General features: G+C 54.5%; 1 long non-coding RNA gene across 1 annotated transcript in view; it reads right to left on the minus strand.

The window, feature by feature from the left end:
• LOC147736423 (uncharacterized) overlaps nt 1-429 on the minus strand; it is a 67,374-nt gene extending 66,945 nt beyond the window's left edge. The window contains exon 1 of the long non-coding RNA XR_015307617.1: nt 345-429. This is a non-coding gene — a long non-coding RNA (uncharacterized LOC147736423). The remainder of the gene's footprint in view (nt 1-344) is intronic.
• Between the last annotated feature and the right edge of the window lie 12,103 nt (nt 430-12,532).

The following is a 12,532-nucleotide window of genomic DNA, read 5'->3' on the forward strand; positions in this document are numbered from 1 at the left end:
GGGTGACCATAGAAAAGCAGACCCTACTCTACTACATAACGCTCCCCTTTTAACAACAGGATAGGTAAAAAATACAGCATGACTGGCTGCTTCCTCTGTGTGCCATAGTGGCACTGAAACAGACACTGTTTGAGGGCCTTTAAAAAGGCAAGGATAGATAGTGCCTATAATAACCGTTATTGCCCAAAGCACAGGGCTACTAAGGGCAGGCTCAGTATTAGTAAATTCCATCCAGTCACGGTACAATGTTCAGAATGTGCACCCACTCCAACCACCATGTAGAGTGAGTGACCACAAACATAGCCCTAACTCCAATCTGAAAAAAATATCATCTGTTTCTGTACCTTGAACACAGTTGTTTGCTGGGTCGTAGCCGGGATGGAGGTTGGGGCCTCTTGTTCTTTCTCCAAAAATTGCCCAAAAAGTTAGGTAAAGGTTCAGGTTGTCAGGCTTTACCAGGTGCTGGAAAAAAAATATAACAATTTATTTTTGAGACATTAGGGTAATCAAACAAAGACATAGGCTGGGGGGGGCGCTTAAGGGTTCCATTTTAACCTTGCAGTTTTCAATAGTTCACTGTTGTATGTTAGGATTTTTACTTACGAACTGCAAGTGACAAAATGATTTATCTGAGAAATGCAGTGACTGACTGACCTATTTACAGCATTTTGTGATCTGCATCAGGTACATGTTGTTTGCAGCAGACACATTAACCTTCTCTGCTACCTTTCCATGAGTCAAAACTTCCAATACACTAAACTCTGATCTCTCTCTAGGAAAAACATTAACAATATCCTTGGTGCAACAATAAGTGTTGCATGGCTAAACATTTATAAGGTCCCAAAGGCGTGAACTGTAGGCTATGCCAATGAAAATACTGGCTGCTACCCGCTGTTATGGCTGACAAATTTGAATAGCGGCTGCCCAAATATATTTACAAGCCACATGTAATAGTGCTGGAAAATTCAAATGCTTTAGACGGTGGACCAAAACATTGTTTATAGGATGTGGCCTTGCCCTAACAATGGACCACACAATTACTACTGACATACTAACACACACAGGTCAAAAGGCACAAATCCTCGTTCACACAGGCTGTGCTTTAGATAGAAGATAAGGACACAGTCATATGTGGAGGGTAGGGGAGGGGCCCTGACACCGCGAGCCCCTGTGCCACTGCACCTGCTGCACCAGTGACAGCTGCCCCCCACCCCTAGGATTGAACCCCTGATATCACACCACCAACATGTGGGACAAGAATACTGGGAATATTAAAAGGCGCACGCGTGTAAGGGAGCACAGCAGTGCCAGTCTACGTGCCCCGAAGACATATGTAGGTCCTAAGTATGTGTGGAGCTAGGGATAGGAAATCTAAACGTACCTATCAACATTTTAATTTGAAATCCTGTGCTCAATATTGAGGTTTCAATATTCAGGGGGCACGAGCACACCCAAGCCTCAAGGCCTGCACACCCTGCTTCCTGGTGGTGAGCACCCTACACACCGACCCTCGCACCCTCTGTCACCCCTAGACCTCAGACCCTCTCACTCTGCTCACCCCCGGACCACAGGCCCTCACACCCCTGGACCTCAAACCCTCACACTCTGCTCACCCCCAGACCACAGGCCCTCACACCCCTAGACCTCAGACCCTCACACTCTGCTCACCCCCAGACCACAGGCCCTCACACCCCTAGACCTCAGGCCCTCACACTCTGCTCACCCCCGGACCACAGGCCCTCACACCCCTAGACTTCAAACCCTCACACTCTGCTCACCCCCGGACAACAGGCCCTCACACCCCTAGACCTCAGGCCCTCACACTCTGCTCACCCCCGGACCACAGGCCCTCACACCCCTGGACCTCAGGCCCTCACACTCTGCTCACCCCCGGACCACAGGCCCTCACACCCCTAGACCTCAGACCCTCACACTCTGCTCACCCCCGGACCACAGGCCCTCACACCCCTAGACCTCAGACCCTCACACTCTGCTCACCCCCTGACCACATGCCCTCACACCCCTAGACCTCAGACCCTCACACTCTGCTCACTCCCGGACCACAGGCCCTCACACCCCTAGACCTCAGACCCTCACACTCTGCTCGCCCCCGGACCACAGGCCCTCACACCCCTAGACCTCAGGCCCCCACACTCTGCTCACCCCCGGACCACAGGCCCTCACACCCCTAGACCTCAGGCCCTCACACTCTGCTCACCCCCAGACCACAGGCCCTCACACCCCTAGACCTCAGGCCCTCACACTCTGCTCACCCCCGGACCACAGGCCCTCACACCCCTAAACCTCAGGCCCTCACACTCTGCTCACCCCCGGACCACAGGCCCTCACACTCCTGGACCTCAGGCCCTCACACTCTGCTCACCCCCGGACCACAGGCCCTCACACTCCTGGACCTCAGACCCTCACACTCTGCTCACCCCCGGACCACAGGCCCTCACACTCCTAGACCTCATGCCCTCACACTCTGCTCACCCCCGGACCACAGGCCCTCACACCCCTAGACCTCAGACCCTCACACTCTGCTCACCCCCTGACCACATGCCCTCACACCCCTGGACCTCAGACCCTCACACTCTGCTCACCCCCTGGACCACAGGCCCTCACACCCCTAGACCTCGGACCCTCACACTCTGCTCACCCCCGGACCACAGGCCCTCACACTCCTGGACCTCAGCCCCTCTCACCCACGGGCCTCAGACCCTCACACTCTGCTGCCTTCTGTCTCCGGACTTCTGGTCCTCATGCCCAGGAACTCAAGCCCTCACAGTCTGCAGCCCTCACACCCTCGGACCTCCGGCCCTCACACACCCAGGCCTCGAGGCCTGCACAGCCTGCTTCCTGGTGAGTACCCCACACTGCTGACCCTCTGTCACCCCAGGACCTCAGGACCTCACACTCTGCTGCCTGCTGTCTCCAGACCTCTGGGCTCAAGGCCTCAAACCCAAGACCTCAGGCCCACTCAACCTGGAACAAAGACCCTCACACCCTGCAGCCCTCTCACCCTCTCGGACCTTAGACCCTCACACCCTGCAGCGCTCTCACCCCGGACCCAGGACATCGGGCCCTCACACTCTGCAGCCCTCTAACCCCCAGACATCAGGTCTCCAAGTTCTCACCCTCGGGGCCTCGGACCTCAGACCCTCCCACTCTCGGACCTCAGTCAGCCCCTCTCACCCTCTCGGACCTTAGACCCTCACGCCCTGCAGCCCTCTCACCCCGGACCTGAGACCCTCCCACTCTCGGACCTCAGTAAGCGACTCAGCCCCTCTCACCCTCTCGGACCTTAGACCCTCACACTCTGCAGCGCTCTCACCCCGGACCCAGCCCCTCTCACCCTCTCGGGCCTTAGACCCTCACACTCTGCAGCGCTCTCACCCCGGACCCCAGCCCCTCTCACCCTCTCAGACCCTCACACTCTGCTCACCCCCGGACCACAGGCCCTCACACCCCTAGACCTCAGACCCTCACACTCTGCTCACCCCCGGACCACAGGCCCTCACACCCCTAGACCTCAGACCCTCACACTCTGCTCACCCCCGGACCACAGGCCCTCACACCCCTAGACCTCAGACCCTCACACTCTGCTCACCCCCGGACCACAGGCCCTCACACTCCTGGACCTCAGCCCCTCTCACCCATGGGCCTCAGACCCTCACACTCTGCTGCCTTCTGTCTCCGGACTTCTGGTCCTCATGCCCAGGAACTCAAGCCCTCACAGTCTGCAGCCCTCACACCCTCGGACCTCCGGCCCTCACACACCCAGGCCTCGAGGCCTGCACAGCCTGCTTCCTGGTGAGTACCCCACACTGCTGACCCTCTGTCACCCCAGGACCTCAGGACCTCACACTCTGCTGCCTGCTGTCTCCAGACCTCTGGGCTCAAGGCCTCAAACCCAAGACCTCAGGCTCACTCATTATTGACTCCGAACTCACCCTTAAGGCCCAGGTGGGGGCAGTGGTCTCCTCCTGCATGTACCAGCTCCGCAGGATCAGGAAGGTTGCTTACCTCCTGTCTCCCGCAGTCCTACTCCAAGTCACTCTGGCCTTAGTCCTTTCCCGCTTGGACTTCTCGAATTCTCTATATCATGGCCTGCCAAAAACCTTGCTCTACAGGCTGCAGGTCGTTCAGAACCAAGCGGCGCGACTTGTATTTAGGACCCCCAAATGGCAGTCGGCCAAGCCTCTTCTTGCCAAATTGCACTGGCTCCCAATCAATCTCAAGGCAGCCTTTAAGATCGGCTGCCTAGTGTTCAAGTCCCTCACTGGCCCCTCCCCTAGTTTTCTGAAATCTCTCATCACTCCGTACTGCCCCCCTCGCACTCTCAGATCCTCTCATCTTCACCTCCTGGTCATCCCATCCTTCAAACTTGCGAGGATTGGAGGTCGAAGTTTCTCATATCTTGCCCCCACATTCTGGAACTCTCTTCCTCTTCACCTCAAATCCGTAAAATCACTCATCCTCTTCCGTAAGTCTCTTAAAACCTGGCTTTTCCCCCAATCTGGATAAACTCTAATCTGCCATTTTCAGAATCCCAATCAGCGCCAGGAAACCTACGGAGATAGTGCGCTCTAAAAGAACCTCCTAACATAACATAACATAACATAACTCAACCTGGAACACAGGCCCTCACACCCTGCAGCCCTCTCACCCTCTCGGACCTTAGACCCTCACAACCTGCAGCGCTCTCACCCCGGACCCAGGACATCGGGCCCTCACACTCTGCAGCCCTCTAACCCACAGACATCCGGCCTTCAAGTTCTCACCCTCGGGGCCTCGGACCTCAGACCCTCCCACTCTCGGACCTCAGTCAGCCCCTCTCACCCTCTCGGACCTTAGACCCTCACGCCCTGCAGCCCTCTCACCCCGGACCTGAGACCCTCCCACTCTCGGACCTCAGTAAGCGACTCAGCCCCTCTCACCCTCTCGGACCTTAGACCCTCACACTCTGCAGCGCTCTCAGCCCGGACCCCAGCCCCTCTCATCCTCTCGGGCCTTAGACCCTCACATTCTGCAGCGCTCTCACCCCGGACCCCAGCCCCTCTCACCCTATCAGACCTTAGACCCTCACACCCTGCAGCGCTCTCACCCCGGACCTCAGACCCTCCCACTCTCGGACCTCAGTCAGCCCCTCTCAACCTCTCGGACCTTAGACCCTCACACCCTGCAGCCCTCGCACCGCAGACCTGAGACCCTCACACTCTCGGACCTCAGTCAGCCCCTCTCACCCTCTCGGACCTTAGACCCGCACACCCTGCAGCCCTCTCACCCCGGACCCAGAATGTCGGGCCCTCACACTCTGCAGCGCTCTCACCCCGGACCCCAGCCCCTCTCACCCTCTCAGACCTTAGACCCTCACACCCTGCAGCCCTCTCGCCCCGGACCTCAGACCCTCCCACTCTCGGACCTCAGTCAGCCCCTCTCACCCTCACACCCTGCAGCCCTCGCACCCCGGACCTGAGACCCTGACACTCTCTGACCTCATTCAGCCCCTCTCACCCTCTCACCCTCTCGGACCTTAGACCCTCACACCCTGCAGCCCTCTCGCCCCAGACCTCAGACCCTCCCACTCTCGGACCTCAGTCAGCCACTCTCACCCTCACACCCTGCAGCCCTCGCACCCCGGACCTGAGACCCTCCCACTCTCGGACCTCAGCCCCTCTCACCCTCTCGGACCTTAGACCCTCACACCCTGCAGCGCTCTCACCCCGGACCTCAGACCCTCCCACTCTCGGACCTCAGTCAGCCCCTCTCACCCTCTCGGACCTTAGACCCTCACACTCTGCAGCCCTCTCACCCCGGACCTGAGACCCTCCCACTCTCGGACCTCAGTCAGCGACTCAGCCCCTCTCACCCTCTCGGACCCTAGACCCTCACACTCTGCAGCGCTCTCACCCCGGACCCCAGCCCCTCTCACCCTCTCGGACCTTATACCCTCACACTCTGCAGCGCTCTCACCCCGGACCCCAGCCCCTCTCACCCTCTCAGACCTTAGACCCTCACACCCAGCAGCGCTCTCACCCCGGACCTCAGACCCTCCCACTCTCGGTCCTCAGTCAGCCCCTCTCACCCTCTCGGACCTTAGACCCTCACACTCTGCAGCGCTCTCACCCCGGACCCCAGCCCCTCTCACCCTCTCGGACCTTAGACCCTCACACCCTGCAGCGCTCTCAGCCCGGACCTCAGACCCTCCCACTCTCGGACCTCAGTCAGCCCCTCTCACCCTCTCGGACCTTAGACCCTCACACTCTGCAGCGCTCTCACCCCGGACCCCAGCCCCTCTCACCCTCTCGGACCTTAGACCCTCTCACCCTCTCGGACCTTAGACCCTCACACCCTCTCGGACCACAGGCCCTCACACTCCTGGACCTCAGTCCCTCTTACCCACGGGCCTCAGACCCTCACACTCTGCTGCCTTCTGTCTCCGGACTTCTGGTCCTCATACCCAGGAACTCAAGCCCTCACAGTCTGCAGCCCTCACACCCTCGGACCTCCGGTCCTCACACACCCAGGCCTCGAGGCCTGCACGGCCTGCTTCCTGGTGAGTACCCCACGCTGCTGACCCTCTGTCACCCCAGGGCCATGGACCCTCACACTGCTGCACCCCAGGACCTCAGGACCTCACAATCTGCTGCCTGCTGTCTCCAGACCTCTGGGCTCAAGGCCTCAAACCCAAGACCTCAGGCCCACTCATCTTGGAACACAGACCCTCACACCCTGCAGCCCTCTCACCCCGGACCTCAGACCCTCCCACTCTCGGACCTCAGTCAGCCCCTCTCACCCTCTCGGACCTTAGACCCTCACACCCTGCAGCCCTCTCACCCCGGACCTCAGACCCTCCCACTCTCGGACCTCAGTCAGCCCCTCTCACCCTCTCACCCTCTCGGACCTTAGACCCTCACACCCTGCAGCCCTCTCGCCCCGGACCTCAGACCCTCCCACTCTCGGACCTCAGTCAGCCCCTCTCACCCTCTCGGACCTTAGACCCTCACACCCTGCAGCGCTCTCACCCCGGACCTCAGACCCTCCCACTCTCGGACCTTAGACCCTCACACCCTGCAGTGCTCTCACCCCGGACCTCAGACCCTCCCACTCTCGGACCTCAGTCAGCCCCTCTCACCCTCTCGCACCTTAGACCCTCACACCCTGCAGCGCTCTCACCCCGGACCTCAGACCCTCCCACTCTCGGACCTCAGTCAGCCCCTCTCACCCTCTCGGACCTTAGACCCTCACACCCTGCAGCCCTCTCGCCCCGGACCTCAGACCCTCCCACTCTCGGACCTCAGTCAGCCCCTCTCACCCTCACACCCTGCAGCCCTCTCACCCCGGACCTGAGACCCTCCCACTCTCGGACCTCAGTCAGCCCCTCTCACCCTCTCGGACCTTAGACCCTCACACCCTGCCTGCAGCCCTCTCACCCCGGACCTAGAACGTCGGGCCCTCACACTCTGCAGCGCTCTCACCCCGGACCCCAGCCCTTCTCACCCAGGACATCGGGCCCTCACACTCTGCAGCCCTCTAACCCCCGGACATCAGGCCTTCAAGTTCTCACCCTCGGGGCCTCGGACATCAGGCAGGCCCACTCATCCCGGACGGTCCCTGCCGTGCTTGGTTGAGTGAGAAGCGCTCACAGCGGCGCGTCAGACTTTCTGTTAATACCAGTCACAGCACTGACACTGACAGCATACTAAAGGCAGGCAGGCAGGCAGGCATGTTTGATCTTTACAAAAGGTAACTACAAACAGTAAGGAAGGACTGGAACATTCACATATTGTTCCTATTAAAGTGGCAGAGGCTCAATGGTTGCAGAGTTATTGTCACATACAGTGCATAAAGACAGTGCATGTTCTGGCCATTCTTATGCAGTTAAGTCTTTAGTTACATGACTTCCCATATTTCATTTCAGCACTGTCTTAATTTTGCGTCTTTTATTCATTTCACAATACTCGGGACCACAGTAGCCACAACGACGATTTGTTCTTATTTTCTTATCAGGTCCCAGACCTTACCCGTTTCATCTTTGGTTTACTGTTTCCAACAGTGTCTCTTCAAAGCCATTAAAGAATTCATTTCCACACATGGCAAAGACATTTGGTTTCAGTTGATGTCACCGAGATGTTGCTCACAGTCACATTCCCAACATACTTGTCACATAATTAGTTCGTAACTTGCCTTTCTTCTATGTCTTTCAAATCGCACGTCGTGCGAGGGTAAAATACCCCTACAAACCCTGGCCGGTCCAGTAGGTTTTTAAAAATCATACTCAGTCTGTCTGGCCATGTCCTGTTTTTTTGGCCAGGGAGCATCCCTTTTGTATATAATCCAAAAGTCTATGGCGCTGGGGATGCCCAGCCTCTCGGGTCTGGACCTGTCATGGTGCGTCAGACAACTAAATGTTCCAAATGAGGAGACATGCACTATTCAGTGCTGTACAGACAGGCCCTCCAAACGTGTTTCAAAAGCAGTTTTTTATTTCAGACAGGGGGGCATATTATCAAGAAAGGGCGTTACATTATCGCCGCTTTTATCGGCAGGAAACTGCTGATAAAGCGGCGATAATGGGCTTGATAATATGCTCTATTGAATTCCAATTGGAGCCCATGTTAAATGTCTTGGCTTCACATTATACCTGCGCCAGTTATAATGTATGCAGGGGGGGGGGTGTTCTGATGCAAGAAAGGGCCGTAGAAGTGACGCAGTGAAATCTATAAGATTTCACTGCGCCACTTCTAGGACGCAAATGCGTCAATATCCTACGCCTGCCTTGTGGCAGGGCTAAGACTGCCGCAGGCATATTTCACATGGGACTTGCCAATGTGAAATGACCCATTTCTGAAGTTGCGCCACTTTTGTGACACACTCCAGCAATGCGTAATTTTTGCACCTACATGTACGTCGGAAATACTGACGTATCTGGAACTCCTTGCGACATGATGTGTCATACTGTAAATATGACGCATCATTGGTGTCGCAAGGAGGGCGCAATGAAAAGTGACGCATTGCTGTTTTTCCACAGCGATGCGTCACTTTTCATAAAGGAGGCCCTCAGTTAATTTGAAATGCCCTCAAAAAAACTATCTGCCTGGGTTCTCTCTGATGCCTTCGGTGAGTACAGTTCGCCGTAAAAGTTGGTTACGACCTTCATGCCTTCCTCCTTCTCCCCTTGGAGGTTGCCCTCCGAGTCCCGAAACTCCACCAACGGTGTGTGGGTCGAGTGAAGTTTCTTGAAGAAGAACGAGTTGCATTTCTCGTCCTTCCTGAGGTTCTCGGTTCTTGTCCGGAATATGATTTTCCTGGATTCTTCCCTGAAGTGCTCTGCGAGCCCTTTCCGGGTTTCCTTCAGGTCATCGTCCACGTCCCATATCCTGAGCTTGAGTTCATACAGTTGCTGCAGTTTGCTCTGCAGTTTCCTGAACGTCCTCTTCTTTTCCTGTGCAGCAGCTCTGCTTGCATCCTGGAAGAAGCTCGGTAACATGTCCTTCACCCATTCCCACCACTCGCTGGTGGAGTGAATGAGGTCCTTCATAGCTCTCCACTCTACGTACACGGTTCTGAGGTTCGCCACTAACTCCTCGTTTGGATGCTGCGTGAGAAAACTCACTGCAGCGCCTATGGAACTTGTCCTTGATGCAGAATAAGGCAAGGCAGCGACTTGCGCTGCTTTGTCTTACTCCATATGTCTGAGGGCATGCAAAGCCACGCAAAGGGGCCTCATATATATAGCTGAGAGATTTGCGTCTCGGGAGCCTCAGAAAAGTGGCTCCCTGTCAGCACAAACCTCAGGGGGGGTAGTATTCCCAAGTAAAGATACACTTAAAATGTTGTACTGGGAGTGGATAGACGGCAGGCTTTGGAGGGGGGTTAAATCGGTCTCAATGGGTGGTCGTTTTCTGGAAAGTAAAATGTGCCCTGTAATAGAACAATATTGGGACAGTATAACTGTACCTATGGCCAGGAAGTTATTCTTTCAATTAAGATCTGGCTCCCTCCCGTTGAGATATCTAACAGGCAGATGGAAGGGTTTGAACTCTATGTGCTGCCCAGCGTGCGGCGCTATCAACGAAAGCGTAGGACACTTCCTATTTGCTTGTAATGCCTATGCCTCTCCAAGAAGGGTATGGTTAACCCCTGTCTGCAAGAATCTTGGGACATCCAGTGCAGTTGAGGTGCAGAGAATCATTTGTACTACTTCTGAGGAGCCTATTGTCATGGGAACAGCTAAGTATTTGGGCTGGGCTTAGTCCATTAGGCGGAGAGCTCTTTCCCTTAATGCTTCTTGATCAATGTTTTTAGCCTGTATGTATTTTTCCTTTTGCAACGATTAAGCTGCGCAACTGTTTTAATATGTACTGGAAGAAATGTTTTTATCAAGTGTTATGTTTTTATATGCATGTTGTGCTTTTATGAGTATATAACTCGAATAAAGCTTTTCTACTACTACTACAAATAAGCCCCTGAATGCGGGAGGCCTACTGTGCCCTGACAAAGAGGCAGCAAACGAAGCATTGATTTCCCTAAAATAAATTTTTTTTATACTGTGTGCAACATAATTGCTAGTAAAAACAATGGGGCATATTATCAAGACTGGCAATAAAATTATCGCTGCTTTAGCGGCAGAAAACTGCTGCTAAAGTGGCGATAATGGGCTTGATAATATGCTCTATGGAATTCCAAGCGAAGCCCATGTTAAATGTGAAGGACATCTAACATGGGCTTCGATTGGAATTCCATAGAGCATATTATCAAGCCAATTATCGCCGCTTTAGCTGCAGTTTTCTGTCGCTAAAGCGGCGATAATATTATCGCCTGTCTTGAAAACATGGCCCCAATATTTTATCTTTTATACATTAAAGTCTGATAAAAAGAAAGTGTCATTAATAATCTTTTGAGTAAATCACATAAAATACCAGCTTTTACTTGAGTAAACTGCAACCTGACCTCTAGCGACGAGGAGGAGCCTTGCAACTGATGTATGGTGTTTATTGTTTATTTTAAAATCCGTATTTGTTTCACTGTCGGGTGCTTGCAAACGAAATTAATTCATAATTCTTAGATGTACCAAGGAACCGGTTACCTTTGCATAACATAGATAACCTGTTCGCTCTTCAGACGCATGCTATGGACACCGTAAGCAATTCTATCTTTCACTCTGTTTGAGATCTCCCGTTCTTGGAGATCTTCCAAAAATTATTCTTAAAACTCCGCACATCATCGCCAGACAAAGTGCGCATGACCTAGCGAAGCAGTTCCATGCAAAACGCTGACTCGAAGTTGCATTTTGCAATCATAAAAAATGTACACATATAAGGTAGGGCAACTATTGCGTTGCCGCGATTTTGTCAACCTAGTCTACACACAACCTTAAATACTCCTTTTAGTGCCATGTAAATGATTGTACTTGCCCCGTATCGCTGCCATTTTTTTTATTGAAAAGCAGTGGCTTCTGGGTATTCAGATTGCCAGACGTGAACTGTTTGTATCCAGACAGCCTGCCCTCTAGTGACAAGCACCGGTAATGCATCGGATTCCATCCTGATGAATGAAGCTGTTTAGGTCGAGCCTAGAGTAGCGCGTGGACACATTCCGGGGCATATTTACTACTTCTGGCGCATCTCTGCTAATCAGCAGGGATGCGTCAGAAGAGTTGCGATCCATCTGCCTACCCGTGCGCCACCACTGATGCGCCGCATTTACAATGCGGCGCACCGTGGGGCACGGATGGGCAGATGCGTGACGCATCCCCGTCAGAAAGGCGGCGCATTGCTGGAGTTGCCTCGCAAGCACGACGTAGCTCTAGCAAGGCTCGGGGTTGCCCTATCCCTAACATGCTGGGTCAATCATTACGCCTGCTTCAAGCCAGCGCAGGGTTTTGACGCGGCATGTCCTTAAAAGTGACTGAGTGAAATCTTGTAGATTTCACTCAGCCACTTTTAAGAGGCATTCCTGCGCCAGAACGCCCCCCCTGCGCCGGTACGTCTACATGTGGCGCAGGGCTTTACAACGTGATGTAACTGCATGGCGCTGGCTTTGCACTGCCGCTGAGTCACAAATTTGACGCGACGGCGGGGTACAAGAGGCGCAAGGGGCTTGTAAATCTGCGCCCGTGTATCCAGGGTATGCCCATTGCTTTTTTGTTGTTGAAAACAAGAGGGCCGATTTATGATAACTGGCGCATCCCCAGGGATGCGCCAGTTATTTTGCGCCGCTGCTCCGCCACCCTTGGTGCGCCGCATTTACAATGCGGCGCACCAGGGGGCAAAAACCGCACAGATGCGTGACGCATCTGTGCCGTAAAAGTGACGCATTGCTGGAGTTGCGTCGCAGCTCCAGCAAGACTCGGGGGTGCCCTATCTGTGCAATGCTGCATCAAGACCTACGCCTGCTTCAAGCAGGCGCAGGGTTTTGACGCAGCATTGGCCTGAAAGTGACTGAGTGAAATCTTATAGATTTCACTCAGCCACTTTTGCGAGGCGCACCTGCCCCGGAACGCCCACCCTGCGCCGGAACTCCCACA

Source organism: Lissotriton vulgaris, chromosome 1_2 (genome assembly GCF_964263255.1).
Source record: "Lissotriton vulgaris chromosome 1_2, aLisVul1.2, whole genome shotgun sequence".
Taxonomy (NCBI): Eukaryota; Metazoa; Chordata; class Amphibia; order Caudata; family Salamandridae; genus Lissotriton; species Lissotriton vulgaris.